This window comes from Bactrocera neohumeralis, chromosome 6 (genome assembly GCF_024586455.1).
Source record: "Bactrocera neohumeralis isolate Rockhampton chromosome 6, APGP_CSIRO_Bneo_wtdbg2-racon-allhic-juicebox.fasta_v2, whole genome shotgun sequence".
Taxonomy (NCBI): domain Eukaryota; kingdom Metazoa; phylum Arthropoda; class Insecta; order Diptera; family Tephritidae; genus Bactrocera; species Bactrocera neohumeralis.
This window is the reverse complement of record NC_065923.1, coordinates 41,588,237-41,607,157: the sequence shown is the minus strand read 5'-3', so window position 1 is coordinate 41,607,157 and position 18,921 is coordinate 41,588,237. Positions and strand designations below refer to the sequence as shown.

Here is an 18,921-nt window from a genome sequence, read left to right as displayed (position 1 = left end):
AACAGTCAGACATCTTACTGGCATCGTTGTAATGTCCGAAGGATCAGTGAAAATTATTTAGGTCTCAAAAAAAGTCAAAGCATGACTATTATCAAAATCACTCAATTTTTTTTTGAAAAAACAGCATCGCGTTAACGTCTGTAAAACATTGCTTTCCGACTATCAGAATCTCATGAAACGTATTATCACTGTCGACGAGGCTTAAATTTATATTCACGTCCTGGAAACAAACGATCAATCGGCGGAATATTGTGGCAAAGGTGAGCCGAAACCGAAAAAACCACATCAGAGCTGGTCAAAAATCAAGGTTATGTTGAGAGTTTTCTTCGATTATCGAGGGGTGACGCAGTCCGAATTCCTTCCCAAGGCCCTAACTGTCAATACTGATATTATTAATTTGGGGTAATTCAGATTTACGCCCAATTTTATTTATTTTAGGCACAAAGATACACTGTTATGAGTAAATACGCTTTGTAATTTTCATTGAGATAACTCAAATATTGGGCGAAATATGTAGCATCTGAAAGTTCGAAAACCTTTATATTAAGTATGGTATATAGGATTTAAGTGTGCTATGCCCAATCCATAAAAAAGGAGACCCCACAATCTGCGCCAACTACCGTGGGATTAGCCTCCTCAACATCGCATATAAGGTTCTATCGAGCGTATTGTGTGAAAGATTAAAGCCCACCGTCAACAAACTGATTGGACCTTATCAGTGTGGCTTCAGACCTGGCAAATCAACAACCGACCAGATATTCACCATGCGCCAAATCTTGGAAAAGACCCGTGAAAGGAGAATCGACACACACCACCTCTTCGTCGATTTCAAAGCTGCTTTCGACAGCACGAAAAGGAGCTGCCTTTATGCCGCGATGTCTGAATTTGGTATCCCCGCAAAACTAATACGGCTGTGTAAACTGACGTTGAACAACACGAAAAGCTCCGTCAGGATCGGGAAGGACCTCTCCGAGCCGTTCGATACCAAACGAGGTTTCAGACAAGGCGATTCCCTATCGTGCGACTTTTTCAACCTGCTTTTGGAGAAAATAGTTCGAGCCGCAGAACTAAATAGAGAAGGTACCATCTTCTATAAGAGTGTACAGCTGTTGGCGTATGCCGATGATATTGATATCATCGGCCTCAACACCCGCGCCGTTAGTTCTGCTTTCTCCAGGCTGGACAAGGAAGCACAGAAAATGGGTCTGGCAGTGAACGAGGGCAAGACGAAGTATCTCCTGTCATCAAACAAACAGTCGTCGCATTCGCGACTTGGCACTCACGTCACTGTTGACAGTCATAACTTTGAAGTCGTAAATAATTTCGTCTATCTTGGAACCAGCGTAAACTCCACCAACAATGTCAGCCTGTAAATCCAACGCAGGATAACTCTTGCCATCAGGTACTACTTTGGACTGAGTAGGCAATTGAAAAGTAAAGTCCTCTCTCGACGAACAAAAGCCAAACTTTATAAGTCGGTCATAATTCGCGTCCTGCAATATGGTGCAGAGGCTTGGACGATGACATCAACTGATGAGTCGACGTTGAAAGTTTTCGAGAGAAAAGTTCTGCGAAAGATTTATGGTCCTTTGCGCATTTGCCACGGCGAATATCGCATTCGATGGAACGATGAGCTGTACGAGATATACGACGGCGTTGACATAGTTCAGCGAATTAAAAGACAGCGGCTACGCTGGCCAGGTCATGTTGTCCGGATGGACGAAAACACTCCATCTCTGAAATATTTGACGCAGTACCCGCCGGGGGAAGCAGAGGAAGAGGAAGACCTCCACTCCGTTGGAAGGACCAAGTGGAGAAGGACCTAGTTTCGCTTGGAATATCCAATTGGCGCCACGTAGCGAAAAGGAGGAACGACTGGCGCGCTGACTCAAACGAATGCTGCAGGGAAACCGTTTTGAGTCAATTGAAGACAATATGAATCGCTAGGCGTATTGAAGGCTATTTCGGAAATTAACTTTAACAATTGTTTCGACGGTTCGGAAAAACGTTGGTACAAGTGTATTGAGCCAAGGGGAATTATTTTGAGTGGTATGGTATAGATTTTGAAGAATAAATTAAGAAGTTTAAAATTATGAAGAAAGCCATACTATATTTTGCTCATAGTAGTAGGTTCATTTTTATACGCTATTGATAATTTGTCAGAATCGGCCACATAGGACAATTATTCCACACATACATATCTCCCATAAAACCGATTATTCAGTTACTGTATTTTCCAGTTGACTGCCTTTATTTAAAAAACAAGAGCACGTATTTCTGCAGAACTACGTCGCATATTTACACATTTATGCGGATTTTTTCCTTGAATTAAAAAGCTAAGAGCTCGAAATTTTTTTGTTTTGTTTATTCTACATGCGTCTGCCATGGTAAGATAAAATTTTCAGCTGTATTCATTACTTATTTTGTCTGTGGTAGGCGCTAAGGTTAGACGTATTTTTATGAGTTTGAAAATTTTCGTTTGTTGAAAGAAATGGATCAAAGAGTTTGTTCATGAGCTCTTGGTCTAAAACAATGCTGCAATGATGCCCCAGCCTCCATATTCGCCAAACATAGCCAAGTGCGATTTTTTTCATATTTCCAAAAATAAAAAAAACGTCAAAGAGCCGTCGTTTTACAAGCATAAAAGTCTATCCCAAAAATCGAGTTTAAGAAGTGTTTTGACGTTTAGAAGAAGCGCTGACATAAGTGCATAATATCGATTAGGGACAATTTTGAAGGCAAAAAATTAATGTAAATGAATTAACATTTTTTTCGAAAAATGACAATTACAGTTATACACCACTGACATATGTATAACGAGTTAAAATGGTTGTGCATTGAAAAGAGCCATCAAATCTACAAACGTCGCAAATTATTGTACTTATTTATATATGTTATCTTGAAATTCACTGCAAAAGTTATTAATGTAGGTTACATATGTACACATTTTAGTGACTGAAATTTTAAATAAGCTAAGTTCGTTGACAAGAGCTAATAGTCTAGCCGAAGATGTCTACGTAATCATAATTTAATCTAATGTTAATTCAAATACACCGTCCTTCAGAGTAGAAGTTAATAACCTACTCACTGTAACACTTGGCTACACTTGTCAATTTAAAAAAAAATCTGGTAACTGGAACAAATATTATTCACCACACTAATAACCATAAATGCACGATGGCGCAAAACTCACACATATTTAAAAAAATATAAATTTACTAAAATGATATACACACATACATATACTATGAGCTATATACTAGTAGTTATACTGCATATTATGAAAGTCGTTATAAAGCTTGACTATTCTTCTTCACGCTCCAAAGCGTCGTCCTCGCCTTGCCGCATTAATTGTACTAACTTACACTTTTTCTTTTATTTATTTCTTTAATTTGTTTTCCTTTCTTTCTGCACATATAAAAGATAGCAAAATGTTACAGATACAGATACACAACGCTTGCCCGTAGATATGCATATTTATATACATTTAACTGGCCTTTTGTATACATAGTATGTAAATTTGGTTGTATTAATAACTGGCTTTGAGAATGAGATTCAAGTTAAGATGCTACTCTAAAAGTGCTGACAGCGAATAATACGTTAATATGTATGTACATGTGTGTATGTGTATAAGTAGACATAACAACAAATAATAATAAATGACAGCGTGACTGAATAAGTACGGCGTCACGGAGCCAGCGACAACATCTCATCTCAAATTCATTGTCACCTTTTGAGTCCATTTAAATATAAGCATATCCATGCATATGCATGTTATATTTTATACCATATAACAATATAAATATATGTATGTATATCCCTTCAGCCTTTGAGTGGCGTTGGAAATTTGTAAAATCAATATTTCAATTGTCTGGCCAATGTAGATATCTATATCTTTCATAGGTTAAAGTCATTTTATATAAATATGAATTTTTATGGAATGAAATAATGAATGAAATAATATTAGAATGGACTGAGAACTCTTTGGTCTGAATAAGAGATCGCAACCCTAACAAAAAACTATTATCTTGCCTCAGTGTACTAACCTTAATAATAATACTGTGACTGTTTGATGACATTTCAGCCAAGGGATTTTTATCTTATTGCACATTTTAAAAACTGTTCTGTCGTTCCTAAGCTTGTGCTGATTTGAACTGTTTTATTTGATATAACTTTTCTGGGTTGAACTTACTCACATAATAATAAATACTTCTTTCTATACAGTATTAAGCAGGGCGGCAGTGGAAAGTGTTGACAGAAGCAAGCAACTTCACTTCTATTGGGTGCCAGACCCCAAAGGTATCGAAGGCAATGAAATAGTGGACGATATTGCCAGGAATGTTGTGCGGCTAACATCCGAAAACGTGATAAATATTGGAAAACCCATGCATGGTCTATACGACGAACTCGACAGAAGGCTGTAGGAACATGATGGGTATACTAACTGGTCATTGTCTGGTGGCGACACACGCCCACAGGATGGGGAAAGCAGAACGAGAAGACTGCAAGAAATGTTTAGAGCAGGGCACCAGGGAAACAATGGATTATCTCTTGTCCCACTTTGGCAAGTCTACGCTGTAAACATTTGGGGTCTCCACGGTATGATACACTGGAGGAGGTATCGATAGTGAAGAGGTATCTATAGTGAGGCCGCAGAGCCTGTTAAAATTCGCAGGCATCCTAATGGATGACTCTTTGACTTAGCGACTGAACTCCATGGTTTATTGGCCTACCACATTAACCTAACCTAACCTATACAATATTTATTTTATTATTTAGAAAAGCATTTGCTAATTTATTGTAAAAAAAAAATTCTCTTAGCAATATTTAAAGTGTTATATTTTTGTGTTAGATAAAATTACACTCGGTTTGCGAAAAACCTGTTGCCAAATGTTGCTACAGAAAGCCTGTTATTGCAGAGATTCTCAAACACAAATAGTGCGAATTTTTTATAAGCTTATTCACAAACAAAAACACCTGCTTATAATCCCACCACCCGAACTGATAATTATTTTAGATGTACGTTTGCATGTATGTTTGTGTAATACTTCATTCAAGCCTAAGATTAAGCTCGTATTTTCTTCTTTTATTTACTTGCACACATATTTTTTATTTGTTTGGCAATTATATGTCATTTTGTTAAACCAGGTTTAGCTTTTGTGTTTGCTTTTTTCGCTTTTTTTTTTGGGCTTTGAAATTTTGTATTCAACATCCGACCACCATCCATGAAACTATGTAACATAATATTGTTGTGTTAAAATCCGATTATTTGTCATTGACGTAAGTACTTGCCAACACTTGCGCCGATTAGTCAAATACGGCATATACTAGCAAGAAAAATTGCCTAAGCTACTCTGTTGTAAAGTGTTGACAACCCTAAAAAACAGCAATCGACAGCTAAGGTGGCGGCTTAGTAAAAATTCATTATTGAACAATATTTAAAAAATCATGAAAGCTCGAAATAGTATTTACACAAAATATGGTCGAAAAATATTTGAATTTCTTGCATTACTTTTGGGACACCCTGTATTATATATGTAGTTTAGAAGATTCTCTTGCATTCTATCAAAATATATTTTCAAAGCGCATCTTCCTAACAAATTGTGGAATTTAAATACTACTGTCAACAGGCTATGACGTATTTGGTGTCCAAGACTTTTAACATTCCGATGAATGCCAAGACAATGTCCAGTAGGAAGACCAATCGATTGCCGTAAGACGGACGCTAAGAGCAAGCAGTTTAGAAGATCTCTTGTGTTCTATTCTAAGCCAAAAATATATTGTAGTCCCACAGGTGCGCATCTTCAACTAGCGACCTACTAAGCGTTCGCGAAGTCCATTAATCTAGTACTAAAAGGCAAGATGCTAATGGATGTCCGACTCGTTTCCATTCCGATGAGGCTGAGGCAATGGTGCCCGTTTGGCTAGCTATGACCAAGCATCCAAACGACGAGCCTTGAACTCACAGTTAATGATATCTTCTGAGTTATTGCCGCTCTGCGGTCGGAAAATGAATGTAAATTTACCAGACATCTTTTAAAAGGCATGAAAAACTTTTTAGCAATACTTCTACCGCTTTGACACAATAGAGCAGCCACTTCTGGCTGGATAGTATTCCTATAGCTTAAAGCTAAGAAGAGTTCCTTACAGAAAACCCCTCCTTCAACCTTCCCTCCTTGCTTCAACTCATCCGTGAAAAAGATCATTGCGCCTCTTTTACAGCGAATTCGCTTCAAACACATATCTCTCGTAAGTATGTGAGCAGAGTCCCTGCTCTTTGGAACGCCCTCCATCAGACGAATACGCCATAAAACATTATTGACTTGACTACAGTTTCGCAGAGTCAAAACAAAACCTTTGGTATGAGTCCCCACCTACTTGTACATCAATACCTGGCAACCGATGCCCTCCTTACTCTCTCCTCAATATTTAACCTCCATGAAAGCTTTCTATCAAGAATAAGCCCTAGATTTTTCTCCATATCATCAGGTTGAAGACGTGAGCCTCTGAATGAGAGGAGAGGTACATCTGGGATCTTATACCTACAGGTAAATAAAAGCATTTCAGTTTTACTTGGGGAGACAGCTAAACCACTTCGATTCGCCAAGCTGGATACCAGGTTGAGGTAGCTTTTGGGTAGCTTAGGACCCCAGTGCATATGGTAAATTTTTTACAGAACATAACGGTCAATCTGTGAGGTCTTCTATTGAAATAAGGAGAAAATATTTTTTTGCCAAAGTAAAGGTAAAGTCGAATCAATACTTCCCTTAGCCCCACATTATGTATTGGTCAATCTGTGAGGTTTCTTAATGAAATTTAAAAGGCATACTACTGTGATCAAATTGAAAGGTTAATTTTGTCCATTTCATCTCCTTCAAAGTAATCCCCTCCCTGAGTCAAAACGGTGCCCTCGAAGTGGTCATGTGAATTTGATGAATAGTTAGAAGTTACACGAAGGTAACTCAAGCGAATGCGGTGGTTGCGGCACGATATTAGTTGAAAATGTGGTGAAATCTCAAATATCTCAAATTCGAATGAATATTTTGATGTGAAATTTAACATAGATGTCACTAACAGTACTACCAACTTACAGAAAAAATTTACCAATTCGAAAAACACATGAAGTATAAGTTAAAAATTCACCTTTCAATTTGATCACAGTAGTATATTCTGATAGTGATATATCGTAACTCCAAAACTGGATAAAATCGGGCTAAAATATTGCTTTGGTAGGAATATTGATAAGAATTATATAAGGATTTCAAACTTTCGATTGGCTTTATATCCTATATACCGGTCAATATGTAAAATAAGTGAAAGTATAATATTGGAAGTACCATACGTTAGTGGTGAAAATGGGTGGTATTGATACGCATATTGATGTTTTCTTCATAGACCCCATGTTAGTTTTGATTGAGTTTATATCACATACACAAAACTGATCACATTTCAGTTAATTAGGTTGGATTGTTTCGCAACATTGTTTAATATAAAGTTTTGCATCTTTTTATATTGCGAGAGTATAGTCCTTCCACAATTTTTCTTTCAATTTAACAAGTGCTTTTATAAAGAAATATATTTTTGTATTTATAAATTGCTTTGACTCCTAACATAATTGAGATATATCTCTTTTAATCAAACTAGATATGTACAATGTGCTAAATTTTAGTAAAATCAGTTCAATAGTTTGGGAGTTTATCCCGGACAAACAACATGGCACGTAATTTGTATATATAGTTATATATTTAATTATCTTCTAAATAAAGATTTTTGTCAATCCGATAATGAAATTGTTGTAATTGGTTGTTGTAATTATATGCTCACCAGCGTCATTTTACAGTAAGACCATTTAAATTTATCACGGTTACTTTCAAAAAGTTATGTTATAAGCTGCCCTTTTAATTATACTTTCTCTGACACCATAGCCACAAAGTTAGTATGTTATATTATTTTTTAACATTTGTGACCTTCTGCTGTTAGCGACATTGCCATTCGTTATTTCCCCTTTTTAGATTTGCCTTAACTCATTTTTGATGTGCAAAATTAGCTTTTTATTATGGTGAGCAGAAACATGTTATGTTTTTCACTTTTTGAAAGGCAAACAAAAAAGAGACGCGCACAAAATACAAGGACCGACATATGTACATATGTATATTTAATGTTGTATAATATTCATATATGTATTAGCAGTGGAACTTCAACCATCGAAATAATATGGATAATATATGTAAATATATATGCACAGATGAACATATCTGCATATGTAGTGTCAAAAATAAAACAATACCGCCAAAAACACCTACATTAGGGGTCATTATATTTTTAATTGTGTGCTATAAAATTACACAACTCAGTGGAGACATACATATGTACATACATATGTAGATATATTTAAAATATTCAATAAACCCAGCTTAGAAAATAAAATATATTTTAGATATTGGCTTTAAAAAATCTGGATTCTAACACAAAGGAGTATGAATACAGGCTTTGGAGAGCTACCAAATATTCATAACGATATACAAAGCAAAATGTAAAACTGCCAAAGCTAAGGGTTAACATTTGCACTCAACATTTCAAGCAAATTCATATCTTATCCCTGAAGATAAATGTCAAAAGTTTTTTCCAATTCGTAAAATTATTGTGTTTTAAATCAAAGAAGAATTCGATGAACTGAATCGAAAAAAGTCGCCGTATTATGTAAAATTGACAGAAGGGTTCGAAAATGTAATTTATAATGCAATTTCGACTTTCCTAGACAATGCAAATATCAAGAGGTTATAATGATTCCAATACCAAACAACCCTGAAAATATTCTCTCGTCCTACCGTCCAATTAGCTTGCTGGTGACTTTTTAAAAAGCACTCAAAAGAGTTCTTACGAGTAGATTATTACCAATTTTGGGTAAATACAATATAATGTCGGAACATCAGTTTGGATTTAGGAGAAATTATGGAACTCTAGAGCAAAGCCATCGTATAGTGGATATAATTATAAGTGGATTCGAAAAGAAACTGTATTCTGCGGCAGTATTTCTCGATATACAACAGGCTTTTGATAGAGTGTGGCATGCAGACATGTAATATAAAATAAAAGAATTTACTCAATTTTTCCTCTAATTAAAATCATATATACACTATCGACACTTTTATATTCAAATGGAAGGAGAAACTTCCAAACTATACAGTATACTTGCAGGTGAGATACTGGCCGAAGACTTAAAAGAAAATTAAATGTTATATTTACCTTATAGAAATTAAGTTTTCTACATATATCGGAAATGAAAACTCTTTATGTTATTATAACGGATAATTCCTTTAGCGGCACGTGAGTCGTGTCATGTTACTTTTGTTCAGTATTGTTTGACATTTCAACTTTATTACGAAAATTCACGTTCTCTAAAGAATGTCTTTCGCGCGCTACGCTCAACTTATGATCAACATTATCGGCCTACTGAGCGTAATATTCGCAATACCATCACCCATCTTGAAACACAGCTTTCATTATTGTATAATATTCGACCAAATAGACCACGTCCAGCACGCTGTGAAGAAAATATAGCAGCCGTAGCTGAGAGCTTCGCTCAAGAGCTTTTGAAAAGTTCCAAGAAGATCAGACGTTTTCGAGCCTTTTGTTCAGCGATAAAGCCCATTTCTGGCTCAATGGGTGTATTAACAAGCTAAATTACCGAATTTGAGATGAAGAACGTAACGGTCAATGAACGTGTCGCGCCATGATAACCAGCTATTTAATGCTTGAAGTTGAAGCCCCTAAGCTCGGCGATATTTGGTTTTAACAAAACGACGCGCGCAACTTTCCACATTTCGCATCAATCAATGGATTTATTGAAAGAACACTTTGGTGAGCAGATAATTTCAAGTTTTGGGACGGTCGATTGGCTACCAAGATCGTACGATATCACACCCTTAGACTTTTTCCTGTGGGGACATGTAAAGTCTAAAGTCTATGCGGACAATCTCACTTCGATTCAAGTCTTGGAGCAAAACATTACTCGTGTCATTCGCAAGTTACCATGGACCATCTGAGATGTAGCCGCGGCCAACATTTGGAAGAGATAATCTTCAAAAAATAAATCCCAAAGAATAGCCTTTCAAATGATAATAAGCTTTCCCCATTGAATTTGAAGTTTCTGCGTTTTTCGCATTTGAGTTACTCTAACCCGGCATGCTCGCTGGAAGAAACTCCAAAAATATAAACAATTAGTCCAAACTTTTTCTAGCCTCCACACACCCAAAATAATAATTTTTGGTGTTGACTTTAACCATTATATCCTGATGAGTATCTGAGATTTCTCAATAATGTTGAAGATTGATAATGTATTCCAAAAATAACGTGAATATTTCATTTAATATTTTGGAGCAAAAAATCTTTGAAAAGGATTCATAACATTCCACAGCTCCTATCTTTCGAATATACTGATATCTATCAATTATATTGATTTTAGTCTGCGGAACTTCTTCGTTGGAAGTCAAGAAATGTTAGTGAAACAATAATAGCATTGGGGCATATTCAGAACTAACTAAATACTGCTAAATTCATAACCAAATATGTTATCGTGAGTATACAGACCGCTTGTTTGATCATCTCTAAGGTTGGCTTGCAAAACACTAACACCGGTTGCATGAGTACATGTACATTGTATGGTATGTATGTATATCATTGCAAAATACAAGCCTAATTTATGAGTAGCTAAAACATGCGTATATACCATACGTACGTACATACATATGTTAAAAAAATTGATTGTTTTAACTGAGTCAACAAATACACGAATGCAAAACCAACGCGAAAACTGTCATTAAACCTCCTGCTTTATTGAAACAATTATCGAGCGAAAGCCTAAAATATTTGAATATGGTAAGGCTACGATTACAAACTTTGATAAAATTCGTTTGTTCCTATGGTAAATACTGAAGAAAAATCTGACCATAAAGCTAATGGCGTCCTCAATTTCTTAAATTTATATGCAAACGTATTCACATACCATACATACATACATATGTACTTTACTGTTGATACATAATTTCTTACAAAATTCCTAATTTGGTTGTGTAAATATATGTATGCTATGAATGCGCTGGCGCTGCTTTCTATTCATGTTTCATTGTTAGAAATAAAGACCCACGCAATTATAATTTCACCATAAAAAGGGGACATTCGCAAATAAATTTACATACACATACGCATAAAACCCTGTATGATATTTCTCTGCTGTGAAGCATCAAACTAGTCAAGAATTATACTAGTTACATGTCAAACATTGTGAATGACATAAAATACATATAGTTAGAAAAACATCGGGCATACATACATATCGTCACCTGAAATGCAAAATAACGTAACAACATTTTCGGAAATTTACAGTGGCATGAATGAAACACGAAATAAAATGGAACATGAGTGAAAAAAAATTTAATATTGATTAAAATTGGTTTATATCTGATCGCAGAACCTGAAAATGTTGGACATATGTAATATTATGTATATAATTTGAAGTAGTGAATCGTAATCAATAAGACACTCAATTTTGAATTTTTTGATGATACGTTATTTTGCATTTCAGGTGACGATATGTACATATAAAAATTATAACATTATTTTTATTACGATTTTATTCCATAATCGAAGTAGAATTTTTTATTTTTTCAACTAACATGAGACTATAATATACATAGTTATTCTGACCGAAATCTTACATCTCTAAGACATCAGTACAAGGACAAAGAAAATTGGTAGTAAGGGAAGAAACCAATACGCTGTCTATACAAAAACAAATTGAAAAATAGTAAGATCATTTAATCAAAGTTTCGCGCGTAAACCCATTTGCCGAATCATCTTTTTCTCATTTGGCAGTCATACCAGTGACATCTTTGCCAATTTTCACATCAAAATAACCATTAGAGTTAAGTATACTCTTATCTTTCTGAAGTACATAAAGTGATTCGTCGGTTTTTACGATTAATGGAATTATTCAACCCAGAAGATCCATTAAATTTTGTGTGGGAAATCAAATTTTTAGTGCTGAAACGTTCAGAATGTTGGAAGGAATGGAATTGTTTGTGAAAGTGTTTTTGATTGGTACAAATTATTCAAAGAGGGTCGAGAACGCGTTGATGACAAACCACATCCAGGACGACCATAAACATCAACTGATGATCAACACGTCAACAAAATAAAGGAATTGGTGCATGAGAATCGACGATTGACAGTCAGAGATCTTGCTGGCATGATTGAAATATCGGAAAGGTCAGTGGAAACCATTTTGAATGACCATTTGGGCCTAAGAAAAGTGAAAGCACTATTGATTCCAAAATCATTAAATTTTTTCGAAAGATAGCGTCGCGTTAACGTCTGTGAAACAATGCTTTCCGACTACCAGGATGCCAAGAAACATATTATTACTGGGGATGAGTCTTGGACATAAGCTTACGACCCGGAAACAGATGATCTATCGGCCGAATATCGTGGCAAAGGTGAGCCGAAGCCGAAAAAACCACGGAAAAGCAGGTCAAAAACAAGATTATATTGACAGTTTTCTTTGATTATTGAAGTGTGGTGCACTCCGAATTCCTTCTGACCGGCCATACTGTCAACAAGGAATACTATTTGAGTGTTGTGCGTTGTTTTCGAGAGGCTTTCGTTAAAAGAGGCCGGAGGTTTGGGCCGAAAACTCTTGGTTGATCAGGATTCGAAAATTTTAGATAATTGATATAGTATATATTAGGGTGCTCTTACCCCCTCAAATGTAAGTGATTGATAAAAAAAACCCCCCTCAATCCACGTGCTGTAGCTTAACTCTAAAGGATCGCTTTTTTTTAAGTTTCCTATTAATTTAACATAGAAATTTTTGTTTTTTCATTCAAACTAAAATTTCACCAATTAATTTTCGTTTCTTTAAGTTTAAACTTTAAAAATTCCTCCGACACCAATCGTAATCGCCATATGTGATCGTCTGCGACTATTCCCAGATTCCAAAAGTTACTCAAAAGAGAAGGCGTTAAAGGTCAAGCTGGAAAAAAGCGCCTATTTAGGAAGCCTCGAAGCTACACACTATCAAGCCGGTATCAAAATGTGGGACAATAGTTACAACAAATACATTACTCTAGTTGGAGATTATGTTAAAGAATAAAGCCATATGTTCATTCAAAAAACGGTTTTCCTTTCCCTAGGCGAAATCATATTCAACCCCATCTACATATAATAGAAGTTGGATCATACATATATTTATACTCTCGCAACAAAGTTGCTAAGGAGAGTATTATAGTTTTGTTCACATAACGGTTGTTTGTAAGTCCTAAAACTAAAAGAGTCAGATATAGGGTTATATATACCAAAATGATCAGGGTGACGAGTAGAGTTGAAATCCGGATGTCTGTCTGTCCGTCCGTCCGTCTGTCCATCCTCCCGTCTGTCCATCCGTCCGTGCAAGCTGTAACTTAAGTAAAAATTGAGATATCATGATGATGATGAACTTGGTACACGTATTTCTTGGCACCATAAGAAGGTTAAGTTCGAAGATGGGCAAAATCGGCCCACTGCCACGCCCACAAAATGGCGAAAACCGAAAACCTATAAAGTGTCATAACTAAGCCATAAATAAAGATATTAAATTGAAATTTGGCACAAAGGATCGCATTAGGGAGGAAAAGTGGGCGTGGCCCCGCCCCCTACTAAGTTTTTTGTACATATCTCGGAAACTACTATAGCTATGTCAACCAAACTCTATAGAGTCGTTTCCTTCAGGCATTTCCATATACAGTTCAAAAATGGAAGAAATCGGATAATAACCACGCCCACCTCCCACGGAAGAAATGGCAGAAGGAAGCTGCACTTAGGTTTTTTTTTTTTTAATTGAAAATGGGCGTGGCGTCGCCCACTTATGGACCAAAAACCATATCTCAGGAACTACTCGACGGATTTCAATGAAATTCGGTATGTAATATTTTCTTAACACCCTGATGACATGTACGAAATATGGGTGAAATCGGTTCACAACCACGCCTTCTTCTAATATAACGCTATTTTGAGTTTCATCTGATGCCTTCTCTGTATAATATAAACATTAGGAAATGAAAATACAATTCAATACTCAAAGTACACAAATTGATCTAATCTAATTAATTTTACAGCAAAATAAAAAAATATGTAAATGACGGATAATGAAATCTCGATTATCACTTTATCATGCGAGAGTATAAAATGTTCGGTGACACACGAACTTAGCCCTTCCTTACTTGTTTTTACATGTCTTTCTGTCTGTCTGAATATACGCGAATTTGTCACTCAGTTTTTGAGGAGCCGATCTGAAATTTTGCAAGCGTTCATTTTTAACAAGAACTGTTAGTTTGTCAGAAAGACCGTTATCGGCCTCTTTACCTTATAGCTATCATACAAACTGAATTAAGTTCTTGTAAAGAAACTTTTTTTATTTGACCTGATATTTTCACGATATCTAGCATGTATTATTCTTCAAGGTAACAATCTCAAGTTCTTCTGTAGAAACTTTTTTGTTTGTGAAGGGTATTACAGCTTCGCGGCAGCCGTAGTTAATGGTTTTTCTTGTTATACCCTGAACAGGGTATATTAAGTTTGTCACGATGTTTGTAACACCCAGAAAGAAGCGTCGGAGACCCTATAAAGTATATATAGAAATGATCAGTATGTTGAGCTGAGTCGATTTAACCATATCCGTCTGTCTGTCTGTCCCTCCGTCCGTCTGTATATATATACGAACTTGTCCCTCAGTTTTTAAGATATTCTTTTGAAATTTTGCAAACGTCATTTTCTCTTCAAGAAGCTGCTCATTTGTCGGAATGGCCGATATCACATATAGCTGCCATATAAACTGAACGATCGGAATCAAGTTCTTGTATGGAAAACTTTCACATTTGTCAATGTATCTTCACCAAATTTGGTATAGATTATTTTCTAAGGCAACAATGTAATCTCCGAAAAAATTGTTCAGATCGGATTACTATAACATATAGCTTCCATACAAACTGAACATATAGTTACTAAAAGAAATACACCTGTGAAGGGTATATTAGCTTCGGTGCAGCCAAAGTTAACGTTTTTTCTTGTTTTTTTTTATTGTTGCCGTCTTCTGAACTTATTTACTCTCACAATATTAACTGGATTAGAATTTTAGGCCACCATTTACAGTGGAGCGAGTTAAATGAAATTGTAAAATAATATATGGAAATTATGTACAATATATACATATGTATGTAGATACCAAACAACGGATGCAAATGTTAACTGTAATTATATTAATCAAAAATCAAACGAAAATTTAACGAAAACCTTGAAAATTAATAAGCAACTTTTAATGACCTGCCGGCTTCCTTTCTTAATATTTATTTTGAAGAATGAATACTTTTAAATTTATCTCAGCGCAAAGTGTATTGGCATCTGTCGACGGTTCACGCTTTTTATGTTAATATGTATACGGATAAATGTAATTATTTATTATAAAGCAGCATTGTACAGTAAGTTTAAGGGTAACGCAAATTTGCGAACTTGAAATCTCGTAAACTCAAGCAATCTCATACAAAATTGGAGAATAAAAAACGACAACAAAACAAAAGTTGTGAAGTTTAGCAAATCGAAATTGAGTCATACAATTAGATTGCATTCATACATGTGTGTACATTTTGACAACCGTCATTTCACAAACATACAAATGTACATAGATACGTACATAATGTACATACATACATATGTAAGTATATATAAAATTTTAATTTACTTCACACAGGTAAGGAATAACTTCAAAGCTGGACGCGTCGTTAAAGAACAAGTGAAATCAAACAAAATCAAAAGAAAAGAAAAATGCAAAATGGGTAGGAACATGTAAAAGTTTAGTTGCAAATAACTGAAAGCGAATAAGGAGAAAGGGAGGCATCATCAAGACAAAACAAATTCGCTGAAACAATTTATTGATTCATCACCTGATAAGATAACTGGTTTTTATCTTTGAATTAGCAAACAAGTTATAAAAATAATAAAGCGCGTTAAGTACACGCCATTATAGTTTATGCAGTTATATGAACATGAATATACACACATAAGTACAAGTAATCGCACCTACTTTCATATAATAGGTAGAGCTTCTCCAACCCTTTGCTGTGGCGCTCTTGAAGATATCCGACAAAGGGAGCATGCCAAGTTTTAAGTAGCAACCCAAAGGCTTGCGAATACTCGTATTTGTAAGAAGTATTTAATGTCAGAATAAGAATCTTACTTTGTTTTGAATTTTTTTATATTTTTGCATTTCAACACTTTTTGGTTATAAAAAGTCCCTCAAATTGATGGTGAATTTAAATAGAGTCAAATTAAAAACCTAAAATTGTTTCAAAAACATAAATATAACTGTTTATTCAGTTCAAGGTTAAATCATTGGCACCGAACAAAAAAGAATACAACAACCTCGAGTCTTAATAACTTCAGAGTAAATACGAAATCGTTGTGATAAGCACGTGCAGCCGGCTATTCACAGAACGGAAATAATAATGGTTAAGGCAAGTTGCAAAAATTATGTGAAATCCATTAAACAGAAAGCAAAAGCCTTATTATGTACACATAAAATCTATATATCTACATATGTACGTATGTACATACGTATCTACATATATCAAAGGGAAGTTTCAGATTCGCAAGCCTTTACATATAGTAATGTAGATATGTCTCTACGCTATATCAATTGAAGCACCAATTTCAGCCCCGTTCGAAATGATTGAAAACTACAAATTGCCAACTATTCCGACGCTTAAGTAGGCTTTTTAATGTGGCACTGAGCATTCATTGATGATGATGGCGGGTAAATAATATTTAAAAATCGTATATAATTGAACACTTCCTTTACATGTACTATGTGTGTTTGTACATAGGTGTGTGTCTGTATGTATATGTAAAAACAAAGTGACATATGTTACGTATGATATATTAATATGTTTATATGTATGTTACTTACCCACAATTCCAGCAAAAACACCATATGATGACTTCGTCACGGCACGTTGTGGTTTGGCTCCTATAGTTTCCTCGATGCCGGCGCTGTGATTTTTGAGCTGTAGTTTAGATTGTAAGTGCAGCTACCGTTGAAGCTGTTGCTGTTAGAGATAATATTATTGATGCGCACGTTGTTGCACAAAAAAAAAACCAATGCAATGTACCACAAAAGTGTAGGAAAAAATTTAAATGTCAGGGGGTCTCTAAGTTTGTGTGGCAGTTGCTGCTGGTACTGCTGATGTTGCGATGGCGGTTTTTGCTGTTTATAGTATACTTTGTGCTGGCTGGCTCTGGTGCCGTTTTGCTTCAATTGGTTAATGTGCTGTGTGACGAACGAATGTGTGTGTAGATATTTCGTTTGATTTGATAGACGAGTCGTGGTTTGTTTATTGTTTTATATTGGATTGGGCCGTTACATTATGTACATACCTTTATCTGTATATGTATGTATGTACATATGTATGTATATGAGCAAGTGTAAAAATTTATGTCTGGTTTTAAACTATTTTATTATTATTTTATAAACGAAAAGTTTAAAACAGTTTTTACTTATGTATTTATAGATTTTTGTATGTACATATACATATGTTAGTAACATATCTTCTAAAATTTATTTTAAATAATTTGCCTATTATTTCACAATTTTGCAATCAAAAAATTGTAACATAGCATTTCAGGCTCAAAGAACAAAACCTTTGACGCATTCACAATTGGTGCGGAACTTTTTCATAAAATTGCACAATTATCAACGTCTTTATGGGCCGACAATAGATTATAAATAAAGACAAAGGCACAACGTGCCAAAGTGCCTCATGAACTGTGCTTCTACTATCAAGGACAAGGACACATTTGAAGACAGCTGCTAGCACAAATGCCTACCATGTACTACTTCAAAGCAGCTGCTCGCACATATTTACCTAATAATACAATAGAGCTAACAGGATTGTTGTTATTCCAGTTTCACGATCCCGATCTTACATACATACATAGATGTGGTTAAATATATTTATGTCCATAACTGCGTGTAAGAACATAGAATATCCAGAATTACAGGTATCAGACTAATTTACAATTAATTTACGTGAATATTTTGCGAATTATAAAATATTTCAAATTAAGCTGCGATGGTTTGTCATACAATAATATGCATATTATTAAAGTTATTTATCTATTTCTATAACTATTACTTTGTAAGCAAACATTTACTTTCTAATTTTCTGTATTGTGCAGCCTGCGAATTTGCAGCAGCTGTATTTCACACACATATACACTCGCACATTCACCCATGGGCGAAAAATCAATTAAATCTTTAGCTTTTGCGGAAGTCATGAACTTCCTTGCGACTTCACTCTTTCTGCACTTTAGTAATACATTTTCTCTGTTGATTCTTTATAGACATCTTTATTAACGTATGCATAATGCAACTCATAACTAACCATATATTTTTTTATTCACTTTTGCACAACACAAATTCGATATGAAGCTTTTGTTAAAAAGACCGAAAATTAATCCCAACGTACAATTAACAACAACGTGCCATTAGTGCAAATCAGTTACATCCGAACCCGATTTTAGATCGAACAGAAATGCAACGCCGAACAGAACTGATGTTAAAACTGCTAAACACTGAAAAGCGTAGCAGAAAAAGGTAACATTACCACTACACATTTCAGGGTTGCATGTCATTCACTCAAAACATTACAATATGAAATTCATATATATGTATTATATAATGTATTATATATTTTATAGGAAATAGTTGCAGAGAAGTTTTTTATTTAAATGTTTGAAAAAAATATACATTCGCTAAAAATAAAAATATACGTGAAATGAAATAGTTTATGTAGTCGAATTTATTTTCCATGCAACTCAGTAATCACAAGCAGGGAT

The 18,921-nt window shown here is 35.0% G+C and overlaps 1 protein-coding gene across 7 annotated transcripts in view; it reads right to left on the bottom strand.

The window, feature by feature from the left end:
- Positions 1–18,630, bottom strand: part of LOC126763526 (uncharacterized) — a 55,898-nt gene extending 37,268 nt beyond the window's left edge. For 3 of the 7 annotated variants that reach the window (XM_050481094.1, XM_050481100.1, XM_050481101.1), the window contains exons 1-2: positions 18,468–18,630; positions 16,994–17,533 (exon numbers count right to left, since the gene is read on the bottom strand). The gene's annotated coding sequence lies outside the window, so the exon portion shown is untranslated. The other 4 variants (XM_050481095.1, XM_050481096.1, XM_050481099.1 and 1 more) reach the window with 4 other exon arrangements.
- Positions 18,631–18,921: the final 291 nt, after the last annotated feature.